The sequence below is a fragment of the Lepeophtheirus salmonis genome, chromosome 1 (assembly GCF_016086655.4).
Source record: "Lepeophtheirus salmonis chromosome 1, UVic_Lsal_1.4, whole genome shotgun sequence".
Classification (NCBI taxonomy): domain Eukaryota; kingdom Metazoa; phylum Arthropoda; class Copepoda; order Siphonostomatoida; family Caligidae; genus Lepeophtheirus; species Lepeophtheirus salmonis.
In genome coordinates, this window is record NC_052131.2 from 41,437,585 (window position 1) to 41,458,762 (window position 21,178).

Consider the following 21,178-nt stretch of genomic DNA (forward strand, 5'->3'; position numbering starts at 1 on the left):
CTATAATTTTATATTTGTTGATTTGAGCCTTAAAACTTTTTTTGAGATATAGATAAATTATACTGTGTAAGAGTATTTTTACCCGGTAGCCAAATATTAAGTGTTTGTATTTATTACAGATTAAGTCATCTAATCGACTGATTTATATTTGATTTCGTAACTTTTCACGTAATTTTTATTCATTTAATATTCCAAAAGACCATTAAAATTTAAAATGAAAAAAAAATCAAAATTTACCATTTTTTACAGCTGATCTTTTAAAGTTATAACATTTATTCTTAGTTTTACCAATAATATAAAGAAATTAAAAAAAAAAAAAAGATATGAAAAATCCAAAACCTTCCAAATAAGACCTTTCATTTATTTGAATCCTTAGACCCATTTTGTAGGAACTGCATTCAAAATAATTTCATAAATCATTTATCTTTCGAATTCTGAAATGTTTTTGTAATGAGTATTACCTATAATATTAATCTATTTATTTAACTTCGAAATATGACTTTGAATCGCAACTATACTAAAAAAAAATTGATTTTTTAAAAAGACTGTAAAGTCCAAACCTATTGCACTTAAAGGTTTTAAGGATCAATAACGTGTTCTACGCCTTAAAAAACAATATTATATATAAGTTTTATCCGGCAAGCATTTTGTTTCATAGTGTTAAAACAACATATTTTCTCGTTTTTTGGAGGAAACAAATAATAATTTCTAGTTTTTGATGAGAAAATGCTTATAGTTGAACATTAATATGTGAAGGGAATTTTTTAGCAAGCCAAGTATTCCATGTTGCACCGCTTGCCCTGCATCACTTATCATTTAAGCTATAAAACCAAGTAACTAAGCAAAGTCAAACACGATCAATTATTCTAAGAAATTATAATAATATTTTTTGTCAACTAGGGCTGCTGAGAGTAGGACTAATTACTCTATAAATAAATTTGGAACCTCTATGAATTAGCCATATCAATAAGGTATGAGCAATCTAAAAAATATATACTATCTGCTTATTGTTTAAACTAACTGTTTAAATATAATGGTGTATGTTATAAAGAAAATAGGGAGTTTTGCAGTATAATGGGGTCACTCTCTGTCGTTTTCTTTACAAACTAATATAGCTAAACAACGCTCATGTACCATTGAATTCAAAAAATTAATCTTAAAAAGGAAAGGAAAATTCTACTTGTCGAAGTTTATAAATTAAAAATTTAATATCCGGGTTTGAGGGCCAAATTTTCGTCTCTCCAAAATTACAAATATGTGTATTATTGCCTGAATATCATCCTAGAAATCTAATATTGAATATGTAAATGAATTTTTCAGATCCATTTTATTGTACAAAAATCATAATTCATAATGAGTTTCAAAGCTTAATTCTGTAGAGTAAATACTTAAGTTAGGGCAAATTGGATATTACCCAACGATATTTAAAATAGAGGTGGATTCGGTCTAGCCCTGCACCCTAAAGCCCACTCTCCCAACCTCATTTTTCACAAACAAAAAATTCCGTGACTCGAACCTTCCATGCCGACATTTATTTAGAATGTAGAATAACTTCTTTACTACTAATTACTGACGTCATTTTCAATTTGACGATTTTCAAGATGAACTAATTTTTGTTTTTTACGGGGTAAAAAAAATGTGAAGTTATTTTATACAAAAAATTGGTGATTCGACTAATTTTTGTAGCAGAGCAAAAAATATTTGACTCATCAATTATTTAATAAATTCTGATTTTTTAATTATATTAGGCTCTTATGAATATATATTGAATACTTTTATTGAATAGATTATTATATTTTGGCCCGAAAGCTGGACCAAAACCCGACACCTCGTAGCCTGACTTTGTCTGAAGCTCGATATTTTCTAGTTTGACCCAACTCTAATGTAAAATACAGTGCTAGGTAATTTTGCCTTAAACTATACTCTCAATTGACATTTTGCCTTAAAATCATTTTGTCGTAAGGGAATTAATTATGTTTAAATGTATTTGATGTATTTTCTGGTTGAAATTGATGTTTTCTTATAATTTTTTAATCAAAATATTTAATGTCTATTATCATAAAAAGCATAAAATGGTTGTTTTCTGTTAGAAAAATTATGGAATCATGCCTTAAAAATTCGATGAATACACCAACAAATCTCACTAATTGATTAATTCGAATCAGAGACAAAATAGGTAATAAAATTAGTTTAAGAAAAAAAATATTGCTAATCACTTCTCTGTTAGTAATTATCATTAGAGATGATGGATTATCTATAATAGACGAGACTCATGGATTGACAAACAATCATAACATAAGCTAAAGAATAATTTCATCATTATTTTAAAAGAGAACAACCATTTAATTCGTTTTATTGTAACCTATTTTGATTTATTAAATGAAAGGAAACATTGATTTCAACCAAAATTTGAAAATTAACGCATTATGTCTGTTATGCTTAGAACAATCCAATAATGATGAAGACTAATTATTATCTTATTTACAAACTATATTATATTATAACACTCTAATAATCAATACATTAAATATACAATCTCATGGTCAATACCATATTAATAATCATTCTCCTCTCCCAGTACCTAGAACTAGAGAGAGCAACGTTCTAACTGGTTTAGAAAACTACTAAAACCCCAACAATGTCCAAGTGTCAATTTGGGTAACAACGATTCGAAATAGAGAAATTACTGACAAGATCAAATCTACATAATATTTTGGGATGTAAATGGGATATATGAATTATAGCTAACATAACTGGAGCTACCTTGTGCTGCTAAAGAGTACCTACATTAGGGTGAGGCTGGTACAATATGTTCCTCTTTTTTACTTCATATTAACTCTACTTTAGATGTGGATTTCCAAAATAATATAGGCATATTCAAAAGTCAAAAAATTAGATTTGATTAGTTAATTGACACTTTCTCTAAAAAAAATTATCGGCTATCTGCTCAAAGTATTAGTAAATTTTAATGAAAACTGCAGAGATGTTTTCATTATGATTGTTAATACGAAGTCTTGGCATCAGCCTCATCCTAACCAGCATAAAGTAAAAATGACTCACTTATCATTGTGAATGCTGCCACACCTCACTTTTGAATAAGAGAAAATAACGTTATACAAACCTTTTTCTTTCGTTTTATAGTCACAAGAGAGAAGACATTCATGCCAAATTTATGCTCAGAGTACAAGGATTATGAACTACCACACCTACAAAATAATATAATTTGGTTTATTTCAACCCTTATCAGGCTTCAAATGATCATATCACAAATCTTGTTTTCCATGAAAAGTATAATTTATTCGCTTAACAATCTCATTATATTTGTTATGGCTCCCGCTGAATATTAGATAGGTAATATAAGCATATGCATAAGTTAATATCTTCATCTAATGCAAAATATTAAAAAAACATGTAAAAATGGAGCCTAAGATCTAGGTATTATCTACTAAGTGTAAATATATATTCATTCCATACTTTAGGGGCATTGGCGTCAAGTAGTTCCTTGGCTGGCTACTATTCTCATGCTTGAGTATTAAGCGTAAAATGTGGTCTTTCATTTTTCCATTCAATTTGTTGCTATTTATTAATTGCCCTCCAAAGACAGCTTTTACTCAAAAATCAAAATCATGTGGTGAAACGACGATCACGTGATCATTTTTCAATCAATTTAATTGCCTACAAGGAATATTTATTGTTTGCTATGGGGGCTGAGAGTATCGTGCATTACTTTATATCTAACAACGCAACCTCCATGAAATTTCAAGGTGAATTTTGCAATGGGAAGCAAAAATTGTAGACGTCAAATTATTTGTGGGACCTCAAAATGTATATATTTTGAGGAAAAAAGTTATAGCCAACTAAAAAGGATTACGTGTTCATCATTTTGTTTGTTTAAAAAATGAACGCCTGAATGGTAACTTTTTTTAATGAATCTATACACGGGTCTAAGCCTGATTATAATAAATGGAGAAGCCTCAATATCCATCAAATCAAACCTATCAACCTAGACTATAGCAAAAGTTATTAACATTATTACTTGTATTTCAACAAATTTTGGATCTTTGACAGCCTGTACATATTTTAAAATTCAATTAAAAAATGCCTCAGTCAAAAAATTGTTACAAAGTTTTTAGTATTATCAATTGTTTAATATTTTGGATATAGAAGGATCTAATCAAATTAATTACTGCTGGGAACCTTTTACATTTAAAATAGCATTAGTGCAAGGAAAATATTATAATTCCATTTAAATTCAGATATGTTTAACTTAGGAAAAATTGTTGATGCGTCTGAATCAGTCTTGGGGGTGTTAAAATCCCCCTCTAAAAGAAGAATTCTATCTTTATCTTAAATTGATTTTAAAATACATAATAAAATTAATATATATAAATGAATTTATAGCTAATTACAATATTTTCCCTGTACAAATGTTATTTTAAATGTAGAAGAGTCTCTCCTTAATAGCAGTAATTTATTTTCTTCCTCCAAAATCATATAAGAGGCACCTGATATTAACAAAGGTCTTAATTCGGGCGTAAGCTTTTTAAGAACAAAGGAATCAGTTCTTCTCATACCCATGAAGAGACATTGTCTGTTGAAGTGTCAAAGGCCGGTAATGGAAATAGAAGGAAGGCTGCTCGTACTGTATAATATATAAGTATGTAAAATTATAATATTACTTATTTATAGATATCTTCAAATCCGTATCAAACTTGATTTATTGTTGCATACCTTTAAAACAGGTTTGATTGTTCATCAGCATCGGTTGGGGATAGTAGTAGTAGGCATATAGCATATACCTTAGTAATATGTGCTTTTGAATAGGGAGGGAGTAAAGTATCTTGATTGATATTTAATTATTTATTCAATTAATCATAGAGTATAAACTACGAGTATATGTACTTACTTATATGATCTAGTTTATTTCATTTTGGACCAATTTTAATATTTATTTATTCTTAAATTACGTTAAAAAAACTCAATTTCGTTTTGTTTTATATAGCCTGCGTTACCATAAGTTATTAGGTTTTGACGAACACACAAACTTTACTCTAATAATATATTAGATAGCGCCCCAAAAGTTGTCATCGTTACTCTCTGTTTTCATGAGTACACTCACACGTAGCTGCTCAATACTTTTATCAATTCATATATGTTCTCTGCTCAATAATGAAAAAATTATAATAAGAGTTTGAGGAAAACAATTGAATATGTTGGGATGACTGATGATGAGGCAAGGAGTATTTTAGTCCCTCGATACAGACAAACTTTGATTTATTAATATAGACTGGTGGTAGTACCTACCATTACCCGGAGTTATTAGGTGTCGACGTAGAGACAAACTTGCCTCTAATAATATAGAAGACAACTCCTCAGAGTTACTCTCCGTTTTAATTAGTGCACTGACACGTAGTTACTCAATACTTAGATGGTCTCTCCACAATATTGAAATAATAATAATAACTGCTTGAGAGAAAAAATATAATGACATGATGAACCAGTGAGTACTTTAGTCTAGAACCATTTCTTCCCCTCTATCTCTTTCGATATGTATCTCTGTATCTTTGTTTTTACCTTCATTCTTTGTTTCTATTCCCCTTTATTCTCCCTCACAGGCACCCTCCGCTGCTATACACTATATGTTAAAAGTGTTATAAAATATAAACTCTTGGTATGCAAGAATAAATAAAATCTTGCAGGTGTTTAGGTCAACTCATATTTTATTCTACATATACTCCTTTCCTTTTGATATGACGGCACATTCCACTCATTAAAAATATAAATGTACACTAGACATAAATAGGTACTTACAAATGAACTTTGCTTTATTAATATAAAAGATTTTTTTTTAAACTAACAAAATCCCTTAATTTAAAAAAAAATCGATCGTTGGACGTTATTTATTTATTTTTTTTTTTGAAAAGTTGACCCACATATCTACAATATCCCGCCTCAAAATGGCATTAAAGGCTATCACAATCCTCTTTTTGAGAACATTGACAAGGTACTGAGACCAATATTTTCGTAAGGCGCTTCTGCAAGGTTAAAAATTTCAAAAAAAAAACAATTCAAAAGATTAGAAAATTAACTATTGATAAATGTACTTTTACCGACTGTTTTCTATTTTTTAACCATCTAGGATGTTTCCTTGTACCTGTTTCAGATGTAATAGACGCCCAGTTTGTTTTTGTTAAAATTTTCTAATATTATTTCAATGTTAAATTAAATAGAACTAACTCGACTCAAGCGGGAAAATTCAAATGTAATTTCTACTAATCATATGGCTCACCCTGTACATGGAATACCAGTTCCACTGTAAATACATCCTTACTTACATATTAAATATGTAAAATACATTACAATAAAAGTTGATTTATCACTTAATACCTTGATCCCATCATACATTCCCTATTTAATTATTCATTTATTTTCTCTTTTGTGCCTCTACTATGTAGGTCTATTTATTTAAATCGATTTGAGCAATCTATATTAGGGTGTATCCAATGCCCCATGATTTCTAAATTTTTGATGGATTTTCTTACCTATTCTCTCAAATGTCACACATGACAATTGAAGCATGTATGCAAAATGTCAACAAAATCTAAGGTAGTTCTTGGTGGCCACAGAGCACTTATAACACAATAACACATGGGGTGAAAAGTCCAATGCTTGGCTTAAACGGTATTTTTCTACTACAAAAGCAGTGTAAAATTAAAACACCGAATTATTTTTGATACATTGCTTAGGAAATAACAAAAGTAGCGTGACACTTAGCACAATGACTTACAAACTAAAGTACAAACTGTCATGAATTTTTGACAGCTGTCTTTTAAAGGTTCGTACTAACTGGAAAATGAGGTAAATTTTTAAAAAATAGTACAATATATTTGTGAAGCCCGGGAGTCTTCAGTCCATGTGTTATACGAGGGCGGGCTGAAAAGTATCTGACATCAATGTGAAGATGGCAGCACTTGTTAATAAAAGCTAGTCACATCACCTGCTGAAGTTAGCTCACCAAAGTTTCAACCATTTTTGAGGGGGAAAAAAATTTTTTTTTTTTTTTAAACATAGTTTATTTCAAGGTTAAGAGGTTAGGTTACAAGGTTTAGATCAAGGTTAGAGCATTATGTAATTAGGCTTAATAGAATTTCTGAATTTTATGTACCGTCGTGACTGTTGGGCAAGACCGACAGATTTTGACGTCATAGAGTATAACAACGGTATATTAATAGCATATAATACTAGAAATTATATGGTTAATGATAATAAAAAGCGTGATGGAAGTCAAACATCAGTCCAAAAAGCGTTATTATAGAACCTTGTATTTCTATTAACCTTGGTTTCCTTGTTACTCTAAACACTTCCCCAGCAATGTTCCCATTTCTGTAATCCCGTCCCGTCTGTAACTTTGCTGGTAGAAGTGTGTAGAGTTATAATGAGACTATGTTGAAAAATAAAAGGAAAAAGTTGTTGTAACTCAAGTGGTTATATAAGAATTGAGGGCAATCTATAGGAGCTGAATTAAAATATCAAGAAGAAACTCATTCAAAAGGCTTTGAAGCATTGGCAGTACACAATAAACAGCAAAAAAAAAAAAAAAAGTTCTAAGAAAGTGGAATGCTTACAAGCCTGATTTTTATTATGTTATTTTATTAAATTTGAAAGAGCTTTAATTCAGCTGTGAGCAATTACCGGGAAGTATTGAATAATAACAATTACATAGTGAGAAATAATTGGCTAACTTTCACTTGATTTTTAGCATTGTTTTTCGTTTCAATTTGAAGAAAAGGTTACGAGGGATATCAAATTACTAAGGTGTTATCTTTCAATTTCTTTCTGAATTGATTATTCAAAGGTCTCAAAATTAATTCGGCATCTCAAAAATTACCATCAACTTCCACCCAGTACCGCGTTTGGTGTTAATTTTGTATTAGAACAATAGGTTTATGTTTAAGGTACAACGCTTTTTTACGTGATATAAGGCCACTATCTTATTATTAGATTTATGGTATTACTGCATTAAGCCCCTTGCTAACATTAGCTGCATGTTATATGGTTTGGGGGGGAGAAAGTGAATTACTCAGCTTCTACTTTTATTATAGCATTGGAAAATACTCAAGTTATATTTAAATATATGTATATCACTCGGCCAAGGAGGAAGCGGGACATCACATTGGCAAAGGTCAAAATAATGGAAAAAATTATTAAGAACATATTTCTACAATATATCCCGAATTATTCTATTATACTAATAATTATGATATGAATGTTTCGTTGTTATCAAGAAAAAATCCTGATAATTCTAATTTTAATTCTTTTGCGATCCTAATAAGGATGGAGCAGGAAATTGACTATATTTTATGCTACATATACTAATCACACTATATCAATCCGGTTAAAAAGGGTAATCTACAAAGGTCTCATCATAGCTCTTGTAACCCATAGTTCATAGAAATACAAGGTTAGACCATCATGTAAAACACGCAACCAATCATATTATATGACGGCACTTTTGCTAGAATTTTCAATTTGATGTATTGTACTTACTCCTTGGTAAAAAAGACAAATTTTGACAAAACATTCAACCACTCATACGCTATGACGTCAATATTAAAAAGTGTGGTGGAAGTCGAATATCAGTCTTACACGCGTTATGGTATAACTTTGTAATTCTGTTAACTTTGTTGTAACCTTAGTAGTGTTATTATGAATTTATTTAAAAAAAATTTTTTTTTGTCTTTATTATTCTTTTATATATGTAGATATATATATGTAAGGTATAATGTATTATTTTTAAAGATTTTTGTGTTTCGTTTACTTTCATTTTTCGACTGGGCTCATTATTTGTTATAAACTCCAAATAACATACCAAACATAACATACAATACATCAAAAAAGTGTCTAGATGAGAATTCCATTTTTTATTGATGTCAAAAAATTACCAAATCGAAATTCGCGAAGAAAATCACAAACAACTTTTTTGTACTATTATTGAAAAAAAATAAAAATAGTTAATAGCATTTATTGGTATTGTAAGAAGAAACCAAACCTACCAATATTTTCCTGCACTTACAAAAATAAAAAGAGTTATGCATATTAATGTTATCGAAAAAATAACTCACGATAACTGGTTCATTTTTTAAAATATTGCAAAAATTATTAAATAAAATGTTTGGGAAATTGAAAATACATCCTAAATACATTAAGGCTCAAAATTTTATGACCAAAATGCATCGTTTTGTGGCATTTCTTCTTAAAAAATAGAGCTTTTTAGATTTTAAATAAATTTAGAAAACGTAATCAATTGTAAAGTTGTTTTTTTGAGACGCCAATCACTTTTCGATTCTTAACTCAACCCGATTTTATTCTCCTTGAGGTGCAAAAAAACTGTTTTGGGTATAGCATAAGGCCCCCTTATATGAACCTTTCAAAAAATCACACTCCTGTCTTAGCCTGGCCAGGTGAAAAGAGGCACCCATGCAAAATTTCAGCTCTCTAGGCCCAACGGCGTGGGGACGCATAAAGGACACACACACACACAAAATATAACATATATATATTCGGGGTTTTTTTTAAATACACCATAGGTAAGCGGGAATTCTTCCTTAAAAATAAATATTAACACCAGTGTGATCTTTTTAAGAATGAACCAAGAAAAAGTACCAGCACCAATCGTTTTTCCTTTTTTGTGTTTTTCTACATATATAAACGAAATTTTTGTTCTTTTTTATTATATGGTACATGATGATTATGTTAGGTATGTCATTTTATTTTACTTTTATGATATGATATAACAGATGGAATGAATGTCATAATATTGATGCAATACTTTTTAGTCTCATTTAATTAAAAAAGTGGGGACATTCTTCCCATTGTATACTCCTTACATTCTCTACCAATCGGTCGACACGGTTCTATTATTATGATTCCGTCATTCGACATGTACTTATATTTCAAAAATTCGTGATATAAAATATCGTAATATTTTGCGATGAAAAAAGGTATGAACTAGGGGGCTGTGCCAAATGAAATATTCATTTAAATAAAATTTAAGTTTCATTCACTGAAACTACAGAATTGTCACCACATTCTGTAATATTGAGCGTAACAATAGTTGAGTTGAACAAATGCCTTAAAAAAATTGTATTTTCTCAAAAAGGTCATCAAAAAGGTTTTTTTAAAAACAATTAAGAATGGCATTTCAAGATATTTAACACAATTTTTAATAAAAATTCTGGTCACAGTCCTGACTTCTACTAGAATTTGAAGTACATATCCTTGGATATATGTCCAGGTTTAAATGGTAAATTGTGTTTGTCAACGTCAAATGATTTTTATCAAAAATTAGTTTTTGAATATTGTCGATTTCTATCACCAACCAAAAGTTTTTATATTAATCTTAGGAGGCACCGCTAATTGTACATAAAGTAGCCAAAATTGATCGTCAAAATAAAAGAACGCAAAATTGACAGATTTTATTTGAAATGCAGCTTTTGAGCCAATATGAATTTCTTTAATCAAATAAAAATTCTAAATTATTGCTAAAATTATTTGATATCTTATCTCATCTCACAAATTTGAACAGAGAAGTGCGGGTTCAACTGGGTGTGTGTTATTATTCAGTCCATCATTAATCATTTTGAAATATTATAATCAAAAATGTAATAATTAAATCTAGCCCCTAACTACAATTTCCTATCTAAATGTATAAGTTTTATTAAATTATAGTATTTATATGAATCTGTCATGATTAAAGTAAAGATAAAGCTTACCAATTTATTTAATATCTTGTCATTGATGTCTTGTAACTTATGCCCCTCCTTATATGGTTTTAAAAATAAGATAGAGGACCCCGGTCTATACCACAAATCTGCCGCTTTTCTTTATACCTTTTATGTAACGAGAAATAGGTTATTGAAGTGTATGTATTATGGTTTAAAAGGCAATTCTTTTCTTTTTTTCTTGCATTTCACAAACAATATATGTAAGTAGTGGGTATGCCCCTACATAAATCCTTTGCAAAAAGTGAAGAAAAAAAATCACAAAAAATATTGAGAATATTTATTAAGTTTTTTTTTGTTTGTTTTATGTGGTTTTGAAAGATTAATTGTTTAGATATAAAAGATTCATAAGAAAAAAATCGAAAAAGAGACACATCAATAACCACTTGAACCGCCCAACACTTTAAAAATACATAAGTGTGCCTATATGGCATGCATAGATAGGTGAAATATTGCTTTGCCTTTTGAGGAAGGTTGATGATTGATGGAATTGAAGTGCAATTATTTAAGCATCCGTTGATAGTTTTCCCATTTGCAAAATAAGATAACCCTCCTAGTTTCCAAAATGGTACACGGGATTTGTGTTGGATAACCGTGGGACATCAAGACATGTTAAAAACCACCACCTTCATTTACCTACAGAACTGTATATGCTTCAGGTTGGCGAGTTGTGCAGTATAAGCTTGGAGCATCACGACAAATTATAAAACCATCACTCCCGCTTCAAGAACTATAAAAGATCACTCTAAATATCCTATCTGTTGGTGGGGAAAATCAGTTGAAGGGAGATGGTGAATCAAAATTTGTAGCCCATCAAGTAGCAAAAATACTTGTCCGATTGAGTGTATCTATTATAAGGGATAGGGAATGCAATATAGTTTAGGAATGCCCTCAGCATTAAAAAAAGAGCCAATGAAACATAAGATTTTAAGGCTAAATAGGGTACCAACATAAAAACTCCTCTTGTTAGAACACATTTAATATACTGTAAATGGGTTTAGGAAATAACAAGACGGTATCCATATTCAGGTCGTTGAGAAATGTTAGGGATTAGGGTGTAGAATTGTCCTATCCCACATCAACTACAGTACACTTTCCTAGCCACTATTTTTCGGGCAAGGAGGTAAAAATAGATGATCCATTGCATTTTTTTAGTTCATTAAAGATGAATAAGTTTGGCTGCTGGCGTCAAAGGTTTTGCAAATATTTTTAATTAGAAGAAAAAGTATGGACGTTCCTTTTAGGGCCACACAAGATGGGAAGGACTATTAGAAGGGGCCTGCTCTGCGTTTAAAGAAGCTGATATTTGTAAGTAAGAAGAAGGGGCAATTGAAAGATATAAAGGGTGCGAAATATCATTTAACTATATGTCTCATGGCGAATAAAATGAAAAATATGAAGATATGGAGTTTACTGGATAATACTTTGCTAAGAGATTCCATGAAATATGGATTGGAAAATAAATTTTTTGAAAAAGACACTTCCTTTTGGGGAAGTGGAAACGCCTCTAATATTTCAAATTCAAAGGTTTCGTTTTACTCATTTTTAGTTCATTATAGTGTTTTTTAACTAATTTATATATGTTAAATAGGGATAAACAGAATATTTATATAAAAAACTTAAAAATGTTTGGTATCTAGGTAAGTCGCTTTTGAGAAACAGTATCAACAAAAAAAATGCTAAATTTACTACTTTTTAAAATGATTGAAGTTTATTTATTAACTAGTCTGTCATTAAACATATATTTACCTATACTTAACATATAAGTAATATATATTAAGTTATCCATGAATTACCACACATTTATAAGTTTTGAATTTGTCATCATAAAGGTTCTAGGTAGAATTCATCCCTTATCCCAACCAATTTTCAACAAAAAACTATTAGTTGCATTAATAAAACCAAAAAGGAAACAATGAAATTATGCCACCTCTCAATAATTAGACAATTTACGCTAAACTATTGAAAGATTTTTATGAAATTATAAATTTTGAAATATAATTTTATTTGAACTAAATGAACTACTCATATCTCCCAAGCCATTAAATCTACCGCTCTAATTTTTTTTTTTTTTTAATGAGATTTTGATTTGATTTTGTATTGATAATTTTTTGATTAAAGTCAGAGTATTTATTTCAGTTACTAAAATATTATGAAGGCCAATTATACTTTTTTATCAAACAATAAAAAAAAAGTTAGTATTTTGGTTGCTTAATTCAATCACTATTAATTGATGTAATGTATGCGTCCATCAGATGAATGGCTTACAAACTGCAATCCAAAATGCAAGGGTCTTCAAGTCGATTTTTAACGAAATCATAATGAAAAGGAGATCATTACTCAGAGCTGGGTTAAATTATAGATAATAATAAGAGTCTTAATTCAGTAATACCTTAGGCTTCACTCCTACCTTCTCCTTGTGATTCCCAGTAATCCCATGCATATATACACTGATGCATAATTAAAGATGGGATATGTGTAAAGAAAAAACGAAGTATAGCGATTAGAAAAGAAGAAACGGTTAATGCGTGTGCTCCTTCTTCTTTTTTTGTTTGTTAATTATTTAATTAATCGAGGGTATGTTAACATCTTCCTTTAAAACAGCGTTTCCCAAAGGGGGTGATATCGCCCCCTTGAGGAAGCTGCGAAAAAGTGGTGATTATATATTATCACATAAAAGAAACAAGATTTAAAAAAATGTGATGTCCTGGTAGCAGCAATGAATATGTTGAATATTATCCGGTTGATGGAATAGAAGTACGTAATATTGAGATCGTATTATTGTACTTCATTATTGGTGCCTTTATATTTACCCTATACTCAGTATACTATTACTCTCAAATGCAAACAGACTACTTAGGGTAAATACTTAAGCTTTAGTTAAAAACGAGAAATTACAAAAAAAGTAAGATCCATAAGCTACAAACCAAGTTATATACCCTAAAAAATCAAGCAAGTACTTAAAGGATGACCAATAATTATAAAACTGTATCAAAATATTTTTTGCATGAATAATCTTTTATTTCTTTAACTATTTAAACCAAAAGTGCCTGAGAAACCTATTTGTGTTCTGCTTCGAGAAAAGTTTGAGGGACGAAAAACGATTGGAAATATGATTTTAATCAGTTCACAACAATCCACTAACGGTTTGTGTGCTTCCTACAATATATCTTTGCAGATTGCTAGATCTGGTAAGGCTTAAACGATGGGGTAGTAAGAAAGATTATGCACACAATGGTACATAAGACACTAGGCTACATTATAAATTATATACCTCTCACTAATAACTTAGTTCAACGAAGAATAGATTAAATGGCTGAAAAGATAGAAGATAAATTGTGCATCATTCTTGCTGCAACATAGTTCAACTGCAGTTAGAGGAGTCCATTTTACTGGGAAATGAATATGTGCTTCTCGCTTATGTTTGTTTTTGTCAAAGATGAAAAGTTGGTTCAAGAAGTGGTATTTGTAAGAAATCATATAATAAATACTAAAGGAGAGTCGGTATTTGATATCATTGATATTTTTTTCTAAGAGAAAAACAACCCCCTTGCTAACATTCTTGTGCTTCAATAGGTAACACACCATCCATAGGTCGTCATCAGTTTCTTGAAAAGCCATCTCTGGTGTACTGGCAGTGCTTTGTGCAATCCACAGGGAGCATCTGATAGCATAAAAATCTTAGTTTTCGACGTCGCAAATCAATTAATACTGTTATCACAGAAGTAAATTAGATCCATGCACATTCCTTTAATTCCAGACTGTTTCTACAGCTTGGCTGAACAGTTTTAAATTTTATTCCCACACACAGAAGTTACATGGCTATAAAAAGGAAACTTCCTGAAATTTTTTTATTCTTTTTTTATCTCAAAGACTGGGCTTTGTGATGATCTAAAAACATAAAGGATGAAACTGCTTATTGTAAGATATATTCACAGAGTTCAATTAAATTAATTTGTAATTGCAAGGAAATTATACCAATCATTTCTAAGTTAGATCTGTTATCTCAACCTTCCTATCTTATTATAAGTTATTGAAACGAAATTTATCCCGCCATGAACTTTACCAGCTTCCAAGTCGCAGTGAATTGGATAAATAAAATAACATATGAATCACCTTCAAGTGTATTGTGCTCTCATGGAAGAGTAGCAAATATACATGTCTGAACAATATTAGGATTTTTATGGCTAATATTACTAGAGTGGCTTGCCAATCCATTCTTAGAAGTCTGTAGTGAGGAAACAATAATTATTTTTAATCAAGAACGGTTGGTACATTGTATAAGTTTGCTCACAGGTCATACTTTCTCTTTCTATCTTGAAATTGGAGACAACGACAATGGAAAGTTGAAATTCAGTTATTGCAACCTTTTAATTTAAGGAAATAACTTTGCAAAGCAAAAAATATATTATTGGATTACGAGGAGAGAGATCTCAACTTTTTCTAGACATTTGGACAATTAGAACTTTGGGGGATCATGAAAGTTCGTGGACAGAGGGATGAGGCTGCAGGAGATCACATCTAATTAAGTAAAGTACTACAACTTTTTCTTCTATCTACCATTAAAGTATAATTACGTAATAGATATTATAGAGAGGAACTTCTATGTCACCAAATAAATTAACTCTTGCTAGAGAAAATTCTAGCAACATACATTAATAGAAATATACCATACAAACTCCAATTATTGCCTAATTCTACGTAGAAACTTATTCGAGCAATGGTGATCGATTGAGTCGATTTGACGAGTTAGTTTCTTATTATTAAAAGTTTGCAATAATTTAATTTCAACTATCCACTCTCGCTGTCTCCAATTTCGAAAAATAAAGAGAAAGCAAACTTATACAATGTACCCAAAAACTACAATTAGCTCAGCCTAAAGTTCACGATATTTCACCAAGATTTTTACCATTCAAAAACATCCATCCCATTGTTTTCATTTTGGAAGATGATTTTTTTTAAAGTGTTTATGGTTTGGGGGGGGCTAGAACTTTATATTGAAGCCAAAGGCCGCCAGTCTGAAAAAGTTGGAAAAAATCCTGCACTAAAAGAATCATTCTTGCTTATCTTTGGTGTAAATTGATATAAAAATGCCTAATAATATATATATATATATGAATTTATTTGTAATTACAATATTGTTACTGTACTAGTGCTATTTTAAAAGTAGAAGGTTATCTTTAATTGATTTGTTACTTTTTAACTTAAATATACGATTTATATATACACTTTTTTCAAATGTACTTATTTATTTATTTATAATAAGTAAATAAAATATATATAGAAAAAAACTAAAATATAGTCTGCCGCTGAATAATAATAATTAATATATGTAGAAAAAAATTAAAATCTATGTAGAAAAAAATTGAAATATAGTATACTGGCGAATAATAAAATATCTACATGAATTATTTCTCGTCTAGCTCTTTATTTGACATTAACAGGAGCTGCTTCTCAAAGTTGTTGTCTCTCAGCCTCTGTCTAGTCCTCCTCAGGATATGTTTAGCCTTGGAGAACAAACGCCCTCTTCTGGCACTGCTATTTCTAAATATCGGCCGAAATCAGTTCCCACGACATTTATAAGGAACGAGACCAAGGTTGTAAAGTTTGAGACGAAAATCAAGACCGAGACCAAGACCGAGTTTATTAGAACCAATACCAAGATTAATACTTTGATATGTCGAGACTTAGACAAGACCAAAACCAGAAAAAAAGACAGTCTCAAGACAAAGACAGGTCTCGAGAACCACAACACTATTAAATTATATATAATTTTGTACAAATTGATAGGATCACAATTTTTTTGCTATTTCTGTTGTGATATAGCGATATAAGGATAAGGACCGATTGCGATACTTCTATCAGCGATATAATATCGCCACATCGCAACTGATCGCCGATCAGAAAAAACTCCGATCAACTACCCTACTTATAACTGCCGAGCTAAGTGTTACTCTTTGTCTCTCATGAGCACACGCACTAGTTATTTCTTTCTACTTAGATGTTCTGTTTTCAAGAGTTAAACAAAAATGACAACAATTTTGAAGATTAAAAAAGTCTGATCAGATTGCCAAATAAAAAAACTTTTTGTACTCTTTCTAGGTCATATTTTATACAACTCCATAGATAAATAAAAAGACTCAAAAGAACATCCGCTTCACATATATTACAACATGCGATTATAACTTAAAATAATAATCAATCGAGTTGATTGTACATAATTGAAGGCTATCTGTTGTTTAAAAGTAGTTTATGTACATGTACTTTGATTGTTTGTTTGTTTATATACAAATACTATGAATATTTTTGACCATTCAAAATTATGCACTCATAAACAATAATAATAATAACAGAAATAATGCCCATTTATATCCCATTTATTGAAAACGATAATAATGGTAGAACATTATTTTATGTTGTACATAGAGTGTAGTATCCACAACAATGTTTGATAAAAATAAAACAAAGGTGTTTTATGGTCATATAAAAATATGTAGTTACTATGTAACTTATCCATCAAAAAAAAAAGGATAACTTTTATTTTGTTAACAATTAGGATTGTTAATCCTAAGCATTTTGCTATGTACAAAAAACAAAGAAACATCAAAATAGTAACCCTAACCAATTGAAGAATGTTCTGGAGGAGAGCAGCTTAACAATCATGACGTATCAATAGATCAGCTAAAAGCAGGTGGGAGGGGGTGAAAAGAAATAAAAAAGGATATAGGCTAGAACTACTCCGTTGTTGATCCTCAATTATAGTCTGAGTCCAACAGAAACTTATACTGATAAGCAGTCATTCTAATCGTGAGCATTCTGAACATGTTTAAAAAAAATAAATCAAATTATGGATATGAAGAACAAAAATTATTGATGTGGTCGATAACATTTTCATGAGAAAACGTTTGGAAAATATTTTTTTTTGTCATTCAATCAAATTATTATGCTCTGGAGCAAAAATTTAAATCTTTGAAAAAAAAATTTAAATTCTAGGAACCCCTCTCCCCCTCAAAAAAAAAAAAATATATATATAATCCTGCAGACGCCCCTGACATGGTAACCTGACAATTGGAATCATGTTTTGGAGAGAGCAGTTTAGCTTTCATGACGTTTCATTTAATCAGTTACAAGTAACTGTGACAAGGGGGGAGGAGGAGAATGAAATAAATAAGGACATGGGAAATAATGACTCCGATCTCGATCCATAATTATACCCTGAGTCCAACAAGGCGTTACAATTATAACTCTGCAACAAATCCTCTCCGTCTTTTATGAGTACACACAATTTTTTTTATCAGGCTTCCAATATAATTGAATGTTCCAGGAAAAGTCCTCACTCCTAGGGAATCCAATAATAATTATAAGAGCTTAGATAAAGAAAATTCTCCCTGTAATATCCCAACTCCAAAAAATGGACGAGTTAAAAAATATACCCAATGTTCATCACTACTTAAAGCCATAGATGAAAATAATACTATATTGAATGAGGGCCATGCTTTTTCAGGTTGCTACCTGAATGTATGTTTTTTATTTAATTTTCATCAGCTTTTCTCGCTATACTTTCATTCTATAGGAGAATTGAGACTCGACATCGGAGTAATTCCTACATATATCATTGCTAGATACGGAATAGGATTTTTGTTTATTTCCTTCTTTCCTCTAAAAGCTGCTTGCAGCTAATTTACTGAAATTGCATAACAGCTAAGCTGCTCTTCTCTAAAATATTCTTAAAATTGTCAAGGTTACCATGTTAATTTTCGGTATCTTTTTTTTTAACATACCGGTGGAGAGTATTATTTTCATGCATGGTTATTAATTATTAAAAATAGTTCAATTTGTCGTTTTTAGACAAAAAAAAGACTCTCTTTTTGGCGAAATTTTTACTCTGTTACACCTTCCCCCTCTCTGTGTTCAGAGTAAAAGTTGAGAGATACAATGAAAATTGTATTGTTTGTTGTGTCAACACAAAAGCAATATTAAACAATAATTAAGAAAAGAGACATTTCCAATTTATGCTTATACTTCCCAAATGTGAATGGTCATTACTTAATTGACTTTTTTCGCTCAATTATAGGCTTAATATTATAATTTTGTGGGGTGGCTTCAGATCATAGAGAGAAAATACATGTAATCAATGTTAATACAAATACAATGCTATACCATAATGTTTTTCAAACTGATATTTGACTTCCACCATGCTTCTTAATAGTGACGTCAAAGAGTATAACTGTTACCAAGAGTAGCAATTTATCACCTTCTTTGACTGTTACTGTTAGAATACCGCTGTTATACTCTATGATGTCAAAATCTGTCTGTCTTGTCCAGGAGTCGGTATGGTACATTAAATTGAAAATTCTGGGAAGACCAATTACAATATGGCATTACCTTTTATTTTTATTAACCTTGCATTAAGTGATGATGCTAAACATAGCAAGGGAAATTCTTTGACGTTGGGACAGCAGACAAGAGAAAATAGATAGTTGACCAAAACAATCGAAAAAATAGTATTTGGCTCTATAGTTAAGCAAAAAATACTACTCTAGTCTTCTAAAAACTAAGTTATTATATAGTAAATTAGTATAGCCGTTGCAAAAAGTATTAGTTTTAAGAAAAATAATTAGGCCTTCAATCCATTAATAATCATGTCTTTGATTCATTCACTGAATCAAATATTGCATATAGTGTTTAAGTAGGTTTTTTTTTTTAAAGGGATAATTATAAACTAAAATGTTTATTTATGTGATCTTTTTACGTGATCCTTCTTCCTTCATTTATTTCTTATGTAATTTGTTCATATAAAATGAAAACCTCAATAAATAAATTAAATAAAAATCTGTATGTTAACACTAATTTAATCTATTTCAAAATATTATGCAGGCATAAAATTATATCATTTCGAAAAACTTGAAAGTGAGATAATTCTAGCGAAAAGAGTTTGGAGCATACTCAAGAACCTTAATTAATGTAAAAATAAATCATTTTTGAATTGAAATATAGTCAGAATAATCTCACAAATCCATCAATTAATATTTTGAAAACTAAACAAAAATTACATTTAAATTTTAAAATTGGAATAAAACTTAATATAATTCTAAAAGTAATCTGTTTAAAAATACTTTATTAACCTATTGACATCTCTAAATTCATATAATTATGGTAATATGTTATTATTATTACCATAAACATTTAAAAAAAATAAAAATATTTGAAGCTCCATCTATGTTTTTAACATACCGAACTATTATAATTACAATATTTTGGTTGACTATTTCTTCTTTTTTGACGGCGTCAACTACTTCTTTACCTCATCACTCTATGTATTTTATCTTTATGGTTCAGATTAAAGGACTCTAGACAAAGGGTGCAAACTCAAGACAAGAAAGGTAAGATTTAATAGTTCTCAATTTTGATTGGCTCAAAATTAGAAACTGCAACATGTTTCTCCAGCTAGGCATGCAGCCTGTGTGTGGGGGGGAGAGTCGCCCCTAGTGAAAAGAAGTCTAAGGCTTACTACGTTAGCAACATATTCTTCCCTGTGTTTTAGATTTAATTAGACATTGCATTTTAAATATTTTTATCATATATTTAATCTTTTTTCAATAACTACTAGATAATTTTTTACGATATTGAAGTGCAGTTTGCGGTGCCTACGAATGAGTTTATCAAAATAAGCGTTTAGTAATTTTGTCTTAAAATTTTTCGCCTTAGGATATTTTGCTTTAAAGCCATTTTCCCTTAATATACAGGGTAAGGTAGCAATACGTGGACTATTAATGTTAATGTTTCTTTTCTCATTACTATGAAAAGGTTTAGTGATTATTTTTGATATTCTGTTTCCGCCGTCCTTTTTACATAAACAAACTATACTAATCATTTAGTCATTTCATCATCATGAGCGTGCAACAAGCAAAAAGGCAGCGCATCTCAGATTTCTTAGATGCTGGAGTTGATGTGATAAAGATTACGGAAATTGTTTAGTGTTCTTGGAGCCTGGTTTTTAAGTGAGTCAAGATGAAAAAAATGGAGATCACCTCTCCAGAATGTCAGAAAGTGGAGGGTATAATTTAAAGAGGGATACATAGTTCTTGTTAAGTTTGGAGAAGAATATAAAGGAGGATCCCAATAAGTCTATGAATCGCCTCACCAACGACTTCTCTTTGGCTTCTAGGACCGAGGGTAACTACGTGTGGACTCAGGACGGCAACATCTCTCACACGACTGCCAAAAGTTCTGCGCAGATAAGATGGCTCGAATTTGGCCCAAAGAGATATGGTCCCCTTCCTCACCAGTTTTTAACCCACTAGACTTTTCTATATAGGACACATTGAAAGGGAAACTAACAGAACGTCACGCCCAAATGTGGACTCACTGAAGTCCTCCATAGTGGCTGTATGGGA